Source organism: Hyperolius riggenbachi, chromosome 8 (assembly GCF_040937935.1).
Source record: "Hyperolius riggenbachi isolate aHypRig1 chromosome 8, aHypRig1.pri, whole genome shotgun sequence".
Classification (NCBI taxonomy): Eukaryota; Metazoa; Chordata; class Amphibia; order Anura; family Hyperoliidae; genus Hyperolius; species Hyperolius riggenbachi.
Window position 1 is genome coordinate 292612099 of NC_090653.1, and position 16516 is coordinate 292628614.

Consider the following 16516-nt stretch of genomic DNA (forward strand, 5'->3'; position numbering starts at 1 on the left):
CTTCAGTATGGTTAAAGCAGTAGGATCAGCCATACTATGCCAGGGAAAAAAACGCAGACGGTATGCAAGTAGATAAATACTTGACCTACTTACATAACACATGTATTATACTGTCCACGTTTTGATAGTAAATGAAGAGAATTCTGTTCCTGGTGGGAACCATGTCTTTTGCTCTCAGTTTGAGGCTAAATCCTGATGTCATTTCTGCCCTTTACTTTTTTTTTCTTTTCTCCTCCAATCACTGAGTCACCTCAGCCTTGCTTGTAAACACAAGTGAGTAGGGGATCAGGTTTCAGATAAGCAGCTAGGCAGGGAAATGAATGGAAGAGGAGGAATATATTATAGATGAAAAGAACCCCCAGCATGCAACTGTTTGGCACTGACTACTAAAGGGCCAGTGCTACTTAATTATGTGATAACGCCAAACCATAACACCAGAAAGAATTTTGCAAGTTTTGAATGCAGGACAAGTATCTTTATCACCTAATACACTGAGACCAGTTGCTGTTGAAATTTGATTTCTATGGTGACAATCCCGCTTCAATCAAGAGTCAATCGACTTGTGACCCACACACTACAAGCGATATTGTATGCAATTCACTTTCACTAATTGATCTGGCCGATGTTGTGTCTCTATGTTCTGAATGCAAAAATCGATTTAGAGTCGATTGAATGGTATGTGGACAGTAGCTGATTCCTGTCCAATCGAACAATATCTTCGATCTTACTCGATTGACTAAGCTGGTTGATTCTACATTATATCAGCCACTTTTCATTGATTGGGCATACTGGAACACACTTGATTCTCTCTCGAGTCGATAAAATGGCCGAATCGAATGGTCGACTGTACAGCCAAATCGCTACATGTATGGGCACCTTAAAGGGGAACTGAAGTAAGAGGTACCGTATATGGAGCTTGCCATGTTTATTTCCTTTTAAGCAATACCAGTTGCCTGGCAGCCCTGCTGATCCTCTGCCTCTAATACTATTAGCCATAGCCCCTGAACCTGGTATATAGTATTACGGCAGGGGGCAGAACTTAGTCGGAAGTGTTGGAGGGTAGACTAGGGGGATTGGTCAGTTGACTAGTTGCAAGGAGATTCCATAGATTAGGTGTTGTAACTAGTTCACCACTAAAGGGATTTTCCTCTTAAAGGTTTATTGATTGCCACCATAAACATCAAATTTAAACAGCAACTGGTCTGAGTGTATTAAGTGATAAAGATGCTAATCCCGCATTCAAAACTTTCAAAAAAGTTTCTGCTGTTATGATTTGGAGTTATCACATACTTCAGGAGAACTAGCCCGTTAGTAGTCAGTGCCAAACAGCTGCATGCTGGGGGTTCTTTTTATCTATAATGTATTCCTCCTCTTCCATTAATTTCCCTGCTAGATGCTTATCTGAAACCTGATCCCCTGCTCACTTGTGTTTACAAGCAAGCCTACTGAAGAGTCCCGAATGTGCCGGTTGTGAACGGAGAGAGGACTGGGAGGAGCCGGCATGTCTAGTGGGCTTTCCTCATGCCCGCTGCTCCCCCCGTTCTCCTCCGTCCCCTTCCATTACTGTGTACTGATCCCCCAAACTCATACCTCCCAACTTTTTGAGATGAGAAAGAGGGACACTTAGGCCACACCCCTGACCATGCCCCCCCCCCCACACACACCCCTAGTGACGCATACCATAAAGATTTCATAAGAAAAATATGTTTCTTTATAATTCAAACCACACTGGTCCTTTCTATCCTGGTTCATTTTCCTTCATATTTACATTTTAAAATGAGTAATACATCAATTTAAAGGATGGGAATAAAGTTTAGAGTCAATCAAACACATATTTTAGTAGAGAAATCTATATATTTACATAGAAAGAGGGACAGACTCCTGAAAGAGGGACAAATGAGGAGGAAAGAGGGACAGTTGGGTGCTATGCACTTACTTTCTGGTCGGGGCTGCGCAGGCGCTACCTGGCTATGCACGTCCTTGCGCATGCACAGAGCGCTCGTGGCCACGGGTGCGCGATCAAGGACGCACATACCTGGGCACCCCCTGCACAGTCCCAACCAGAAAGTAAGTTTCGGGGAATCGGTACACAGTAACACGGAGCAGGAGGAGAGCTCACTACACATGTCCCCTCCCCCCATTTTACATTTTTGTTTGGGTTAAAGTATTCTTCAGGGCTGGAACCCACTAGAGCGATTTTTTTTGAGCGTTTAGGGAGGTTTTTAAAACGTTAGCGATTTCCCTAAACGCTCAGCTAATGTTAATCGATGGGTCAAATTCCACTGGAGAGATTGAGATTACCCAAATCTCAAACGCAGGACATGCAGGATTTTTGGGTGTTAGCTTTTTGCGTTTGCGTTTCTGCAATGTAAAGTATATAAACGCTGGTGTAATCGTTCATGAATCGTTATACAGAGCAATTTGCTAACGTTTATTACTGCACACTAAAAAAATTAAAATTCATTGAAAGGACCAATCAGAATTCAAAACGCTAATTGCTACGCAATCGCTGGCAAAAAGCTGACACTTTTTAAAATCGCTACCAAAATCGCCAGAAAATGCTCATGAAATCTCTTACAAAACGCTCATTAAAAATGCTAGCGATTACGATTAGCGATTGCGCTTTGTAGTGGGTTCCAGACTGATACTCTCTGTTGTCTTCATTAGCAGCTGTTGTATTTGGGGACTGGTACTCTGTGATTTGTACGACCAAAAACCTGATATCGAGGATAGGTAATATCAGTGATTTGGCTATACAATCATCGACTGCCAGAAAAACCAAAAGTTACAACTGGTGCCAAATAGTGGCTTCTCACCTTCAGTTTACTGTGTTGAAGGGTCTTGCTTCGTCTGAGAGGAACTGGGAGGCGGCAGCAGGCAAGTCGCCCTCTGAGCAAAGATCATTTGACCTCCCCCATCCCCGCCCTCTGCTGAGAGATTCCCTCTCTGTGGTCGGCACTGCAGCTGCATCTCAGTCTCAAAATGATAAGAATCTGAACTGCATTTCTGGCCTCAAAGAGTTAAACACACTGCAAGATAAAATAGTGTAAAACAACCGGTGAACGACCGTTCACAGTCAAATTCAGAAGACGTTTAACAATGTGCTTTGAATGACAGCAGAAGACTGCAACCGAAACACCAAACGATTATTAAAGGACACCTGAGGCGAAAATAAACGAATGAAATAAACAATTGTATCTTTCTTCCTTCTCCTAAAAATGACTTTTAAAGATATTCCACGGTTTTATTTTATGTTTAAATCTACTTTTTAAGTTTTAACTGTTTCATTGTGTTTGCTCATTTGCTCAATGGCACATTCATTGAAGTATGCCAGAGCTAAAATCTATGAACTATTGATCCTTTTTATCTCTTTCCTGCTCTCAGAATCCATGTTCTGCAAGGAAAGTGTTTTATAGTTGGAATTTCTTATCAGTGAGGGTCACACTGTAGGCTGACCCAGTCCTGACTAGTTATTTGTGTGCTTTGGCACTGTACATACACATCTATCTCATCATCGAGACAGAACTGAGTCAGCCACTTACATACCTGATGTTTAACTCTTTCAGGCAGAGAAAGAAAAAAAAGGAACACAGCCTAGTTATTAGTGTGCTGGGCACTGTACATACACCTGTCTATCTCATCATGTCTCATGTCACTTCGGGTGTCCTTTAACTAACAGGCTCGTTAAATGATGCAGGATGTAGAGAAAAGTGGAATAGACTACGTGGACACCTTGTGTAGTAATCGTTATAGCTCTGCACAAACTCCTGATGATGAACGATTATCCAACAAAAAGAAAATGAGACTGAGAGCCCAATATGGTGTAGTATGTAAACACCGTATATGACTTATGGCAGTTATTCTCACAAGAGTCACAGGCAACCACTGTATAGGCGGGTGAGGAGATTATGACCTGACCCCACTCGGGTTTAACCACTTAAGCACCAGCGGTCTCTGCCCCCTTAAGGACCAGAGACCGCTGGTACCAGAACGACGGAATCCTGACGAATCGCCGCGCATACCCGCCGCATTCGCCGCTTGCCGGGACCCCCAGGAAATAGACTCTGCCGTCTCTATAACAGCAGGGTCATGTGAGCCGGTCAGGAGCCACTTTAATTGGCTCCTGCCCTGTCATTCAATGGGAGCGGCTTACATTGATAGACACGGCCGGCAGCCAATGAAATCGGCTCATAGAGACAGGCAGAGCCTGTGAGATGCGGTTAGACTCGTCGGGTTTGAGCGGTGCGATCGGCGGGGGCGTTGATTTTCTGCTAAAATGTGGCCCAAATTGCGTTCGTTTTTTGCTGAAATGTTGCCCACATTGCGTTTATTTTCTGCTGAAATGTTGCCCACATTGCGTTTATTTTCTGCTGAAATGTTGCCACATTGCTTTTATTTTCTGGTGTCTGGGGTAACTGTTGCTGCATTTATTATTAAATGGTCATAGTTGGCTATATTTGCTGCTTTGGGGTTACAGTGACGCTCCACCCATACAATGTCATGGCCACTCCTATTTTTCGGCACGGCGCGCTAGCAACACCCCTCAACCCCCCCACGTCCATCTTTCGACGCGAACACTCCCCACCAGCGCCCCCCCCCCCATCCCATCCCAGGTTGGACCCAGAAAAATGCTAGCGATTACGATTAGCGATTGCGCTTTGTAGTGGGTTCCAGACTGATACTCTCTGTTGTCTTCATTAGCAGCTGTTGTATTTGGGGACTGGTACTCTGTGATTTGTACGACCAAAAACCTGATATCGAGGATAGGTAATATCAGTGATTTGGCTATACAATCGTCAACTGCCAGAAAAACCAAAAGTTACAACTGGTGCCAAATAGTGGCTTCTCACCATCAGTTTACTGTGTTGAAGGGTCTTGCTTCGTCTGAGAGGAACTGGGAGGCGGCAGCAGGCAAGTCGCCCTCTGAGCAAAGATCATTTGACCTCCCCCATCCCCTCCCTCTGCTGAGAGATTCCCTCTCTGTGGTCGGCACTGCAGCTGCATCTCAGTCTCAAAATGATAAGAATCTGAACTGCATTTCTGGCCTCAAAGAGTTAAACACACTGCAAGATAAAATAGTGTAAAACAACCGGTGAACGACCGTTCACAGTCAAATTCAGAAGATGTTTAACAATGTGCTTTGAATGACAGCAGAAGACTGCAACCGAAACACCAAACGATTATTAAAGGACACCTGAGGCGAAAATAAACGAATGAAATAAACAATTGTATCTTTCTTCCTTCTCCTAAAAATGACTTTTAAAGATATTCCACGGTTTTATTTTATGTTTAAATCTACTTTTTAAGTTTTAACTGTTTCATTGTGTTTGCTCATTTGCTCAATGGCACATTCATTGAAGTATGCCAGAGCTAAAATCTATGAACTATTGATCCTTTTTATCTCTTTCCTGCTCTCAGAATCCATGTTCTGCAAGGAAAGTGTTTTATAGTTGGAATTTCTTATCAGTGAGGGTCACACTGTAGGCTGACCCGGTCCTGACTAGTTATTTGTGTGCTTTGGCACTGTACATACACATCTATCTCATCATCGAGACAGAACTGAGTCAGCCACTTACATACCTGATATTTAACTCTTTCAGGCAGAGAAAGAAACAAGGAACACAGCCTAGTTATTTGTGTGCTAGGCACTGTACATACACATGTCTATCTCATCATGTCACATGTCACTTCGGGTGTCCTTTAACTAACAGGCTCGTTAAATGATGCAGGATGTAGAGAAAAGTGGAATAGACTACGTACACACCTTGTTTAGTAATCGTTATAGCTCTGCACAAACTCCTGATGATGAACCGACGATTATCCAACAAAAAGAAAATGAGACTGCGAGCCCAATATGGTGTAGTATGTAAACACCGTATAGGACTTAGGGCAGTTATTCTCACAAGAGTCACAGGCAACCACTGTATAGGCGGGTGAGGAGATTATGACCTGACCCCACTCGGGTTTAACCACTTAAGCACCAGCGGTCTCTGCCCCCTTAAGGACCAGAGACCGCTGGTACCAGAACGACGGAATCCTGACGAATCGCCGCGCATACCCGCCGCATTCGCCGCTTGCCGGGACCCCCAGGAAATAGACTCTGCCGTCTCTATAACAGCAGGGTCATGTGAGCCGGTCAGGAGCCACTTTAATTGGCTCCTGCCCTGTCATTCAATGGGAGCGGCTTACATTGATAGACACGGCCGGCAGCCAATGAAATCGGCTCATAGAGACAGGCAGAGCCTGTGAGATGCGGTTAGACTCGTCGGGTTTGAGCGGTGCGATCGGCGGGGGCGTTGATTTTCTGCTAAAATGTGGCCCAAATTGCGTTCATTTTTTGCTGAAATGTTGCCCACATTGCGTTTATTTTCTGCTGAAATGTTGCCCACATTGCGTTTATTTTCTGCTGAAATGTTGCCACATTGCTTTTATTTTCTGGTGTCTGGGGTAACTGTTGCTGCATTTATTATTAAATGGTCATAGTTGGCTATATTTGCTGCTTTGGGGTTACAGTGACGCTCCACCCATACAATGTCATGGCCACTCCTATTTTTCGGCACGGCGCGCTAGCAACACCCCTCAACCCCCCCACGTCCATCTTTCGACGCGAACACTCCCCACCAGCCCCCCCCCCCCCCCCCTCCCATCCCAGGTTGGACCCAGAAAAATCTGGTCACTGCAGGTTATGGAGATATCAGCTTTTCTTGGTGTTGCGGTGCATGGTGATCATCCGGTCACACCGCTACCGCAGGTTATAAGTGTGAAACCAGCCTCAGTCAGAGCACCTGATCTGCTGCCTGCTTGTTCATGATCTATGGCTAAAAGTATTAGGCCCGGTTCACACCTGCGTTGAAGCGGCAAACAGATCCATCAAAACGGATCTGATCACCAGTCGATATGACCCGTTTTCACTCCGTTTCCCTTCCGCTGCTTCCGTTCCGTTTCCCCACAACCCCCCCCCCCAGACCCCCCCACCACCCCCAATGTGTATTTTTCTATTTAGAAAGATAAGTTTCTTCACTTCCATTTTCTCATTTCCCCCAATGAAGGGCTTCAGCTTCCGTTTCCGTTCTGCTGGGCTCAGCGGTCCGGAAACATTTCTGCAGAACCAAAGTTCAGCGGATTGTACATAACGGATCTATTCCAACGGATGGATGAGAACGGATGCATAGGTTAACATAGGATCCGTTCCCATCCCTAACAATTCGTTCCCTTCTGATCTGGGAACGGACCATTTTTTTATTCTAATGTGAACCGGGCCTTAGACTTAGAAGATCAGTAGGGCTGCCAGGCAACTAGTATTGTTTAAAACGAAATTCAGGCCCGGATTTACGTCACAGGAGCCTATAGGCATACCTCGCAACATTTTGAGATGAGAAAGAGGGACACTTAAGCCACACCCCTGACCATGCCCCCGTCACACCCCTAGTCATGCATACCATAAAGATTTCATGAGAAAAATATGTTGTTTTCTAATTCAAACCACTATGGTCCTTTCTATCCTGGGTCATTTTCCTTCATATTAACATTTACTAGGTAATGCCCAATGATGTTGATCCAGGGATTTTATCTGATTGACATCTGGAGTCGGGAGAAATTTTTTCCCTTTTGAGGTAATTGGACCATGCCTTGTAAGGGTTTTTCGCCTTCCTCTGGATCAGTAGGGATATGTGAGGGAGCAGGCTGGTGTTGTGCCTTCCTCTGGATCAGCAGGGATATGTGAGGGAGCAGGCTGGTGTTGTGCCTTCCTCTGGATCAGCAGGGATATGTGAGGGAGCAGGCTGGTGTTGTACCTTCCTCTGGATCAGCAGGGATATGTGAGGGAGCAGGCTGGTGTTGTGCCTTCCTCTGGATCAGCAGGGATATGTGAGGGAGCAGGCTGGTGTTGTACCTTCCTCTGGATCAGCAGGGATATGTGAGGGAGCAGGCTGGTGTTGTGCCTTCCTCTGGATCGCAGGGATATGTGAGGGAGCAAGCTGGTGTTGTGCCTCCCTTTGTATCAGCAAGGATATGTGAGGGAGCAGGCTGGTGTTGTGCCTTCCTCTGGGTCAGCAGGGATATGTGAGGGAGCAGGCTGGTGTTGTACCTTCCTCTGGATCAGCGGGGATATGTGAGGGTGCAGGCTGGTGTTGTGCCTTCCTCTGGATCAGCGGGGATATGTGAGGGAGCAGGCTGGTGTTGTGCCTTCCTCTGGATCAGCAGGGATATGTAAGGGAGCAGGCTGGTGTGGTGTGCCTTCCTCTGGATCAGCAGTGATATGTGAGGGAGCAGGCTGGTGTTGTACCTTCCTCTGGATCAGCAGGGATATGTGAGGGTGCAGGCTGGTGTTGTACCTTCCTCTGGATCAGCAGGGATATGTGAGGCAGCAGGCTGGTGTTGTGCCTTCCTCTGGATCAGCAGGGATATGTGAGGGAGCAGGCTGGTGTTGTGCCTTCCTCTGGATCAGCAGGGATATGTGAGGGTGCAGGCTGGTGTTGTGCCTTCCTCTGGATCAGCAGGGATATGTGAGGGTGCAGGCTGGTGTTGTGCCTTCCTCTGGATCAGCAGGGATATGTGAGGGTGCAGGCTGGTATTGTACCTTCCTCTGGATCAGCAGGGATATGTGAGGGTGCAGGCTGGTGTTGTGCCTTCCTCTGGATCAGCAGGGATATGTGAGGGTGCAGGCTGGTGTTGTACCTTCCTCTGGATCAGCAGGGATATGAGAGGGAGCAGGCTGGTGTTGTACCTTCCTCTGGATCAGCAGGGATATGTGAGGGAGCAGGCTGGTGTTGTGCCTTCCTCTGGATCAGCAGGGATATGTGAGGGAGCAGGCTGGTGTTGTGCCTTCCTCTGGATCAGCAGGGATATGTGAGGGAGCAGGCTGGTGTTGTACCTTCCTCTGGATCAGCAGGGATATGTGAGGGAGCAGGCTGGTGTTGTGCCTTCCTCTGGATCAGCAGGGATATGTGAGGGAGCAGGCTGGTGTTGTACCTTCCTCTGGATCAGCAGGGATATGTGAGGGAGCAGGCTGGTGTTGTGCCTTCCTCTGGATCGCAGGGATATGTGAGGGAGCAAGCTGGTGTTGTGCCTCCCTTTGTATCAGCAAGGATATGTGAGGGAGCAGGCTGGTGTTGTGCCTTCCTCTGGGTCAGCAGGGATATGTGAGGGAGCAGGCTGGTGTTGTACCTTCCTCTGGATCAGCGGGGATATGTGAGGGTGCAGGCTGGTGTTGTGCCTTCCTCTGGATCAGCGGGGATATGTGAGGGAGCAGGCTGGTGTTGTGCCTTCCTCTGGATCAGCAGGGATATGTAAGGGAGCAGGCTGGTGTGGTGTGCCTTCCTCTGGATCAGCAGTGATATGTGAGGGAGCAGGCTGGTGTTGTACCTTCCTCTGGATCAGCAGGGATATGTGAGGGAGCAGGCGGGTGTTGTGCCTTCCTCTGGACCAGCAGGGATATGTGAGGGAGCAGGCTGGTGTTGTACCTTCCTCTGGATCAGCAGGGATATGTGAGGGAGCAGGCTGGTGTTGTGCCTTCCTCTGGATCAGCAGGGATATGTGAGGGTGCAGGCTGGTGTTGTACCTTCCTCTGGATCAGCAGGGATATGTGAGGGAGCAGGCTGGTGTTGTACCTTCCTCTGGATCAGCAGGGGTATGTGAGGGAGCAGGCTGGTGCTGTGCCTTCCTCTGGATCAGCAGGGATATGTGAGGGTGCAGGCTGGTGTTGTGCCTTCCTCTGGATCAGCAGGGCTATGTGAGGGTGCAGGCTGGTGTTGTACCTTCCTCTGGATCAGCAGGGATATGTGAGGGAGCAGGCTGGTGTTGTACCTTCCTCTGGATCAGCAGGGATATGTGAGGGTGCAGGCTGGTGTTGTGCCTTCCTCTGGATCAGCAGGGATATGTGAGGGAGCATGCTGGTGTTGTGCCTTCCTCTGGATCAGCAGGGATATGTGAGGGAGCAGGCTGGTGTTGTACCTTCCTCTGGATCAGCAGGGATATGTGAGGGTGCAGGCCGGTGTTGTGCCTTCCTCTGGATCAGCAGGGATATGTGAGGGTACAGGCTGGTGTTGTGCCTTCCTCTGGATCAGCAGGGATATGTGAGGGTGCAGGCTGGTGTTGTTGCTTCCTCTGGATCAGCAGGGATATGTGAGGGAGCAGGCTGGTGTTGTGCCTTCCTCTGGATCAGCAGGGATATGTGAGGGAGCAGGCTGGTGTTGTATCTTCCTCTGGATCAGCAGGGATATGTGAGGGAGCAGGCTGGTGTTGTGCCTTCCTCTGGATCAGCAGGGATATGTGAGGGAGCAGGCTGGTGTTGTACCTCCCTCTGGATCAGCAGGGATATGTGAGGGAGCAGGCTGGTGTTGTGCCTTGCTCTGGATCAGCAGGGATATGTGAGGGTGCAGGCTGGTGTTGTGCCTTCCTCTGGATCAGCAGGGATATGTGAGGGTGCAGGCTGGTGTTGTGCCTTCCTCTGGATCAGCAGGGATATGTGAGGGTGCAGGCTGGTGTTGTGCCTTCCTCTGGATCAGCAGGGATATGTGAGGGAGCAGGCTGGTGTTGTACCTTCCTCTGGATCAGTAGGGATATGTGAGGGAGCAGGCTGGTGTTGTACCTTCCTCTGGATCAGTAGGGATATGTGAGGGAGCAGGCTGGTGTTGTGCCTTCCTCTGGATCAGCAGGGATATGTGAGGGAGCAGGCTGGTGTTGTACCTTCCTCTGGATCAGTAGGGATATGTGAGGGAGCAGGCTGGTGTTGTGCCTTCCTCTGGATCAGTAGGGATATGTGAGGTAGCAGGCTGGTGTTGTACCTTCCTCTGGATCAGCAGGGATATGTGAGGGAGCAGGCTGGTGTTGTACCTTCCTCTGGATCAGTAGGGATATGTGAGGGAGCAGGCTGGTGTTGTGCCTTCCTCTGGATCAGTAGGGATATGTGAGGGAGCAGGCTGGTGTTGTACCTTCCTCTGGATCAGTAGGGATATGTGAGGGAGCAGGCTGGTGTTGTACCTTCCTCTGGATCAGTAGGGATATGTGAGGGAGCAGGCTGGTGTTGTGCCTTCCTCTGGATCAGCAGGGATATGTGAGGGAGCAGGCTGGTGTTGTACCTTCCTCTGGATCAGTAGGGATATGTGAGGGAGCAGGCTGGTGTTGTGCCTTCCTCTGGATCAGCAGGGATATGTGAGGGAGCAGGCTGGTGTTGTACCTTCCTCTGGATCAGCAGGGATATGTGAGGGTGCAGGCTGGTGTTGTGCCTTCCTCTGGATCAGCAGGGATATGTGAGGTTGCAGGCTGGTGTCGTGCCTTCCTCTGGATCAGCAGGGATATGTGAGGGAGCAGGCTGGTGTTGTGCCTTCCTATGGATCAGCAGGGATATGTGAGGGAGCAGGCTGGTGTTGTACCTTCCTCTGGATCAGCAGGGATATGTGAGGGTGCAGGCTGGTGTTGTGCCTTCCTCTGGATCAACAGGGATATGTGAGGGTGCAGGCTGGTGTTGTGCCTTCCTCTGGATCAACAGGGATATGTGAGGGAGCAGGCTGGTGTTGTGCCTTGCTCTGGATCAGCAGGGATATGTGAGGGTGCAGGCTGGTGTTGTGCCTTCCTCTGGATCAGCAGGGATATGTGAGGGTGCAGGCTGGTGTTGTGCCTTCCTCTGGATCAGCAGGGATATGTGAGGGTGCAGGCTGGTGTTGTGCCTTCCTCTGGATCAGCAGGGATATGTGAGGGAGCAGGCTGGTGTTGTACCTTCCTCTGGATCAGTAGGGATATGTGAGGGAGCAGGCTGGTGTTGTACCTTCCTCTGGATCAGTAGGGATATGTGAGGGAGCAGGCTGGTGTTGTGCCTTCCTCTGGATCAGCAGGGATATGTGAGGGAGCAGGCTGGTGTTGTACCTTCCTCTGGATCAGTAGGGATATGTGAGGGAGCAGGCTGGTGTTGTGCCTTCCTCTGGATCAGTAGGGATATGTGAGGTAGCAGGCTGGTGTTGTACCTTCCTCTGGATCAGCAGGGATATGTGAGGGAGCAGGCTGGTGTTGTACCTTCCTCTGGATCAGTAGGGATATGTGAGGGAGCAGGCTGGTGTTGTGCCTTCCTCTGGATCAGTAGGGATATGTGAGGGAGCAGGCTGGTGTTGTACCTTCCTCTGGATCAGTAGGGATATGTGAGGGAGCAGGCTGGTGTTGTACCTTCCTCTGGATCAGTAGGGATATGTGAGGGAGCAGGCTGGTGTTGTGCCTTCCTCTGGATCAGCAGGGATATGTGAGGGAGCAGGCTGGTGTTGTACCTTCCTCTGGATCAGTAGGGATATGTGAGGGAGCAGGCTGGTGTTGTGCCTTCCTCTGGATCAGCAGGGATATGTGAGGGAGCAGGCTGGTGTTGTACCTTCCTCTGGATCAGCAGGGATATGTGAGGGTGCAGGCTGGTGTTGTGCCTTCCTCTGGATCAGCAGGGATATGTGAGGTTGCAGGCTGGTGTCGTGCCTTCCTCTGGATCAGCAGGGATATGTGAGGGAGCAGGCTGGTGTTGTGCCTTCCTATGGATCAGCAGGGATATGTGAGGGAGCAGGCTGGTGTTGTACCTTCCTCTGGATCAGCAGGGATATGTGAGGGTGCAGGCTGGTGTTGTGCCTTCCTCTGGATCAACAGGGATATGTGAGGGTGCAGGCTGGTGTTGTGCCTTCCTCTGGATCAACAGGGATATGTGAGGGAGCAGGCTGGTGTTGTGCCTTCCTCTGGATCAGCAGGGATATGTGAGGGTGCAGGCTGGTGTTGTACCTTCCTCTGGATCAGCAGGGATATGTTAGGGTGCAGACTGGTGTTGTACCATCCTCTGGATCAGCAGGGATATGTGAGGGAGCAGGCTGGTGTTGTGCCTTCCTCTGGATCAGCAGGGATATGTGAGGGAGCAGGCTGGTGTTGTACCTTCCTCTGGATCAGCAGGGATATGTTAGGGTGCAGACTGGTGTTGTACCATCCTCTGGATCAGCAGGGATATGTGAGGGTGCAGGCTGGTGTTGTGCCTTCCTCTGGATCAGCAGGGATATGTGAGGGTACAGGCTGGTGTTGTGCCTTCCTCTGGATCAGCAGGGATATGTGAGGGTACAGGCTGGTGTTGTGCCTTCCTCTGGATCAGCAGGGATATGTGAGGGTGCAGGCTGGTGTTGTACCTTCCTCTGGATCCGCAGGGATATGTGAGGGTGCAGGCTGGTGTTGTGCCTTCCTCTGGATCAGCAGGGATATGTGAGGGAGCAGGCTGGTGTTGTGACTTCCTCTGGATCAGCAGGGATATGTGAGGTTGCAGGCTGGTGTCGTACCTTCCTCTGGATCAGCAGGGATATGTGAGGGTGCAGGCTGGTGTTGTGCCTTCCTCTGGATCAGCAGGGATATGTGAGGTTGCAGGCTGGTGTCGTGCCTTCCTCTGGATCAGCAGGGATATGTGAGGGAGCAGGCTGGTGTTGTGCCTTCCTCTGGATCAGCAGGGATATGTGAGGGTGCAGGCTGGTGTTGTGCCTTCCTCTGGATCAGTAGGGATATGTGAGGGAGCAGGCTGGTGCTGTGCCTTCCTCTGGATCAGCAGGGATATGTGAGGGTGCAGGCTGGTGTTGTACCTTCCTCTGGATCAGCAGGGATATGTGAGGGTGCAGGCTGGTGTTGTGACTTCCTCTGGATCAGCAGGGATATGTGAGGGTGCAGGCTGGTGTTGTGCCTTCCTCTGGATCAGCAGGGATATGTGAGGGTGCAGGCTGGTGTTGTGCCTTCCTCTGGATCAGCAGGGATATGTGAGGGTGCAGGCTGGTGTTGTGCCTTCCTCTGGATCAGCAGGGATATGTGAGGGTGCAGGCTGGTGTTGTGCCTTCCTCTGGATCAGTAGGGATATGTGAGGGAGCAGGCTGGTGCTGTGCCTTCCTCTGGATCAGCAGGGATATGTGAGGGTGCAGGCTGGTGTTGTACCTTCCTCTGGATCAGCAGGGATATGTGAGGGAGCAGGCTGGTGTTGTGCGTTCCTCTGGATCAGCAGGGATATGTGAGGGTTCAGGCTGGTGTTGTGCCTTCCTCTGGATCAGCAGGGATATGTGAGGGTGCAGGCTGGTGTTGTGCCTTCCTCTGGATCAGCAGGGATATGTGAGGGAGCAGGCTGGTGTTGTGCCTTCCTCTGGATCAGTAGGGATATGTGAGGGTGCAGGCTGGTGTTGTACCTTCCTCTGGATCAGCAGGGATATGTGAGGGAGCAGGCTGGTGTTGTACCTTCCTCTGGATCAGCAGGGATATGTGAGCGAGCAGGCTGGTGTTGTGTCTTCCTCTGGATCAGCAGGGATATGTGAGGGAGCAGGCTGGTGTTGTGCCTTCCTCTGGATCAGCAGGGATATGTGAAGGAGCAGGCTGGTGTTGTGCCTTCCTCTGGATCTGCAGGGATATGTGAGAGTGCAGGCTGGTGTTGCACCTTCCTCTGGATCAGCAGGGATATGTGAGGGAGCAGGCTGGTGTTGTGCCTTCCTCTGGATCAGCAGGGATATGTGAGGGAGCAGGCTGGTGTTGTGCCTTCCTCTGGATCAGCAGGGATATGTGAGGGAGCAGGCTGGCGTTGTGCCTTCCTCTGGATCAGCAGGGATATGTGAGGGAGCAGGCTGGTGTTGTGCCTTCCTCTGGATCAGCAGGGATATGTGAGGGTGCTGGTTGGTGTTGTGCCTTCCCCTGGATCAGCAGGGATATGTGAGGGTGCAGGCTGGTGTTGTGCCTTCCCCTGGATCAGCAGGGATATGTGAGGGTGCAGGCTGGTGTTGTGCCTTCCTCTGGATCAGCAGGGATATGTGAGGGTGCTGGTTGGTGTTGTGCCTTCCCCTGGATCAGCAGGGATATGTGAGGGTGCAGCCTAGTGTTGTGCCTTCCTCTGGATCAGCAGGGATATGTGAGGGTGCAGGCTGGTGTTGTGCCTTCCTCTGGATCAGCAGGGATATGTGAGGGTGCAGGCTGGTGTTGTGCCTTCCTCTGGATCAGCAGGGATATGTGAGGGAGCAGGCTGGTGTTGTGCCTTCCTCTGGATCAGCAGGGATATGTGAGGGTGCAGGCTGGTGTTGTGCCTTCCTCTGGATCAGCAGGGATATGTGAGGGAGCAGGCTGGTGTTGTGCCTTCCTCTGGATCAGCAGGTATACGTGAGGTGCAGGCTGGTGTTGTGCCTTCCTCTGGATCAGCAGGGATATGTGAGGGTGCAGGCTGGTGTTGTGCCTTCCTCTGGATCAGCAGGGATATGTGAGGGTGCAGGCTGGTGTTGTACCTTCCTCTGGATCAGCAGGGATATGTGAGGGTGCAGGCTGGTGTTGTGCCTTCCTCTGGATCAGCAGGGATATGTGAGGGAGCAGGCTGGTGTTGTACCTTCCTCTGGATCAGCAGGGATATGTGAGGGAGCAGGCTGGTGTTGTACCTTCCTCTGGATCAGCAGGGATATGTGAGGGAACAGGCTGGTGTTGTGTCTTCCTCTGGATCAGCAGGGATATGTGAGGGTGCAGGCTGGTGTTGTGCCTTACTCTGGATCAGCAGGGATATGTGAGAAAGCAGGCTGGTGTTGTGCCTTCCTCTGGATCAGCAGGGATATGTGTGGGAGCAGGCTGGTGTTGTACCTTCCTCTGGATCAGCAGGGATATGTGAGGGAGCAGGCTGGTGTTGTGCCTTCCTCTGGATCAGCAGGGATATGTGAGGGAGCAGGCTGGTGTTGTGCCTTCCTCTGGATCAGCAGGAATATGTGAGGGAGCAGGCTGGTGTTGTGCCTTCCTCTGGATCAGCAGGAATATGTGAGGGTGCAGGCCGGTGTTGTGCCTTCCTCTGGATCAGCAGGGATATGTGAGGGAGCAGGCTGGTGTTGTGCCTTCCTCTGGATCAGCAGGGATATGTGAGGGAGCAGGCTGGTGTTGTGCCTTCCTCTGGATCAGCAGGGATATGTGAGGGAGCAGGCTGGTGTTGTGCCTTCCTCTGGATCAGCAGGGATATGTGAGGGAGCAGGCTGGTGTTGTGCCTTCCTATGGATCAGCAGGGATATGTGAGGGAGCAGGCTGGTGTTGTACCTTCCTCTGGATCAGCAGGGATATGTGAGGGACGGGCTGGTGTTGTACTTTGTTCTCTGGTTGAACTCGATGGACATATGTCTTTTTTTCTACCCAAATAACTATGTATTTTAAAATAAGTAATATATCATTTTAAAGGATGGGAATAAAGTTTAGAGTCAAGCACATTTTTTAGTAGAGAAATATATATACTTACTTAGAAACAGAGACAAAGTCCTGAAAGAGGGACAAATGAGGAGGGACAGAGATACAGGGCTCCAAAAGAGGGACAGTTGGGAGCTATGCCTATAGGCACAGATGTCCTGGCACCTTAGACTTTGCCCTCCGTGAACCTACAAACTCCAGCTGAACACCGCAAGTGTGCTGGCTGTACTACAGATGCCCCTTAGCATTAGGGTTATCCTCAGTATAAGGTAGTGCCCCTGACTGAAGGGAGATCTGGTCAATGTAATTATGAGAGGCAGGTGAGTAATCTCTCATTTACACTTTA

At 50.3% G+C, this 16516-nt stretch overlaps 1 long non-coding RNA gene across 4 annotated transcripts in view; it reads right to left on the reverse strand.

Moving 5' to 3' along the window:
- LOC137528599 (uncharacterized) overlaps positions 1-16516 on the reverse strand; it is a 282718-nt gene that overhangs the window by 129102 nt on the left and 137100 nt on the right. The window contains exon 4 of one of the 4 annotated variants that reach the window (XR_011023437.1): positions 4877-5063. The exons of the other annotated variants lie outside the window; for them this stretch is intronic. This is a non-coding gene — a long non-coding RNA (uncharacterized lncRNA). Of the gene's footprint in view, positions 1-4876; positions 5064-16516 lie in introns of those variants that run through there. 4 annotated transcript variants of the gene reach the window in all.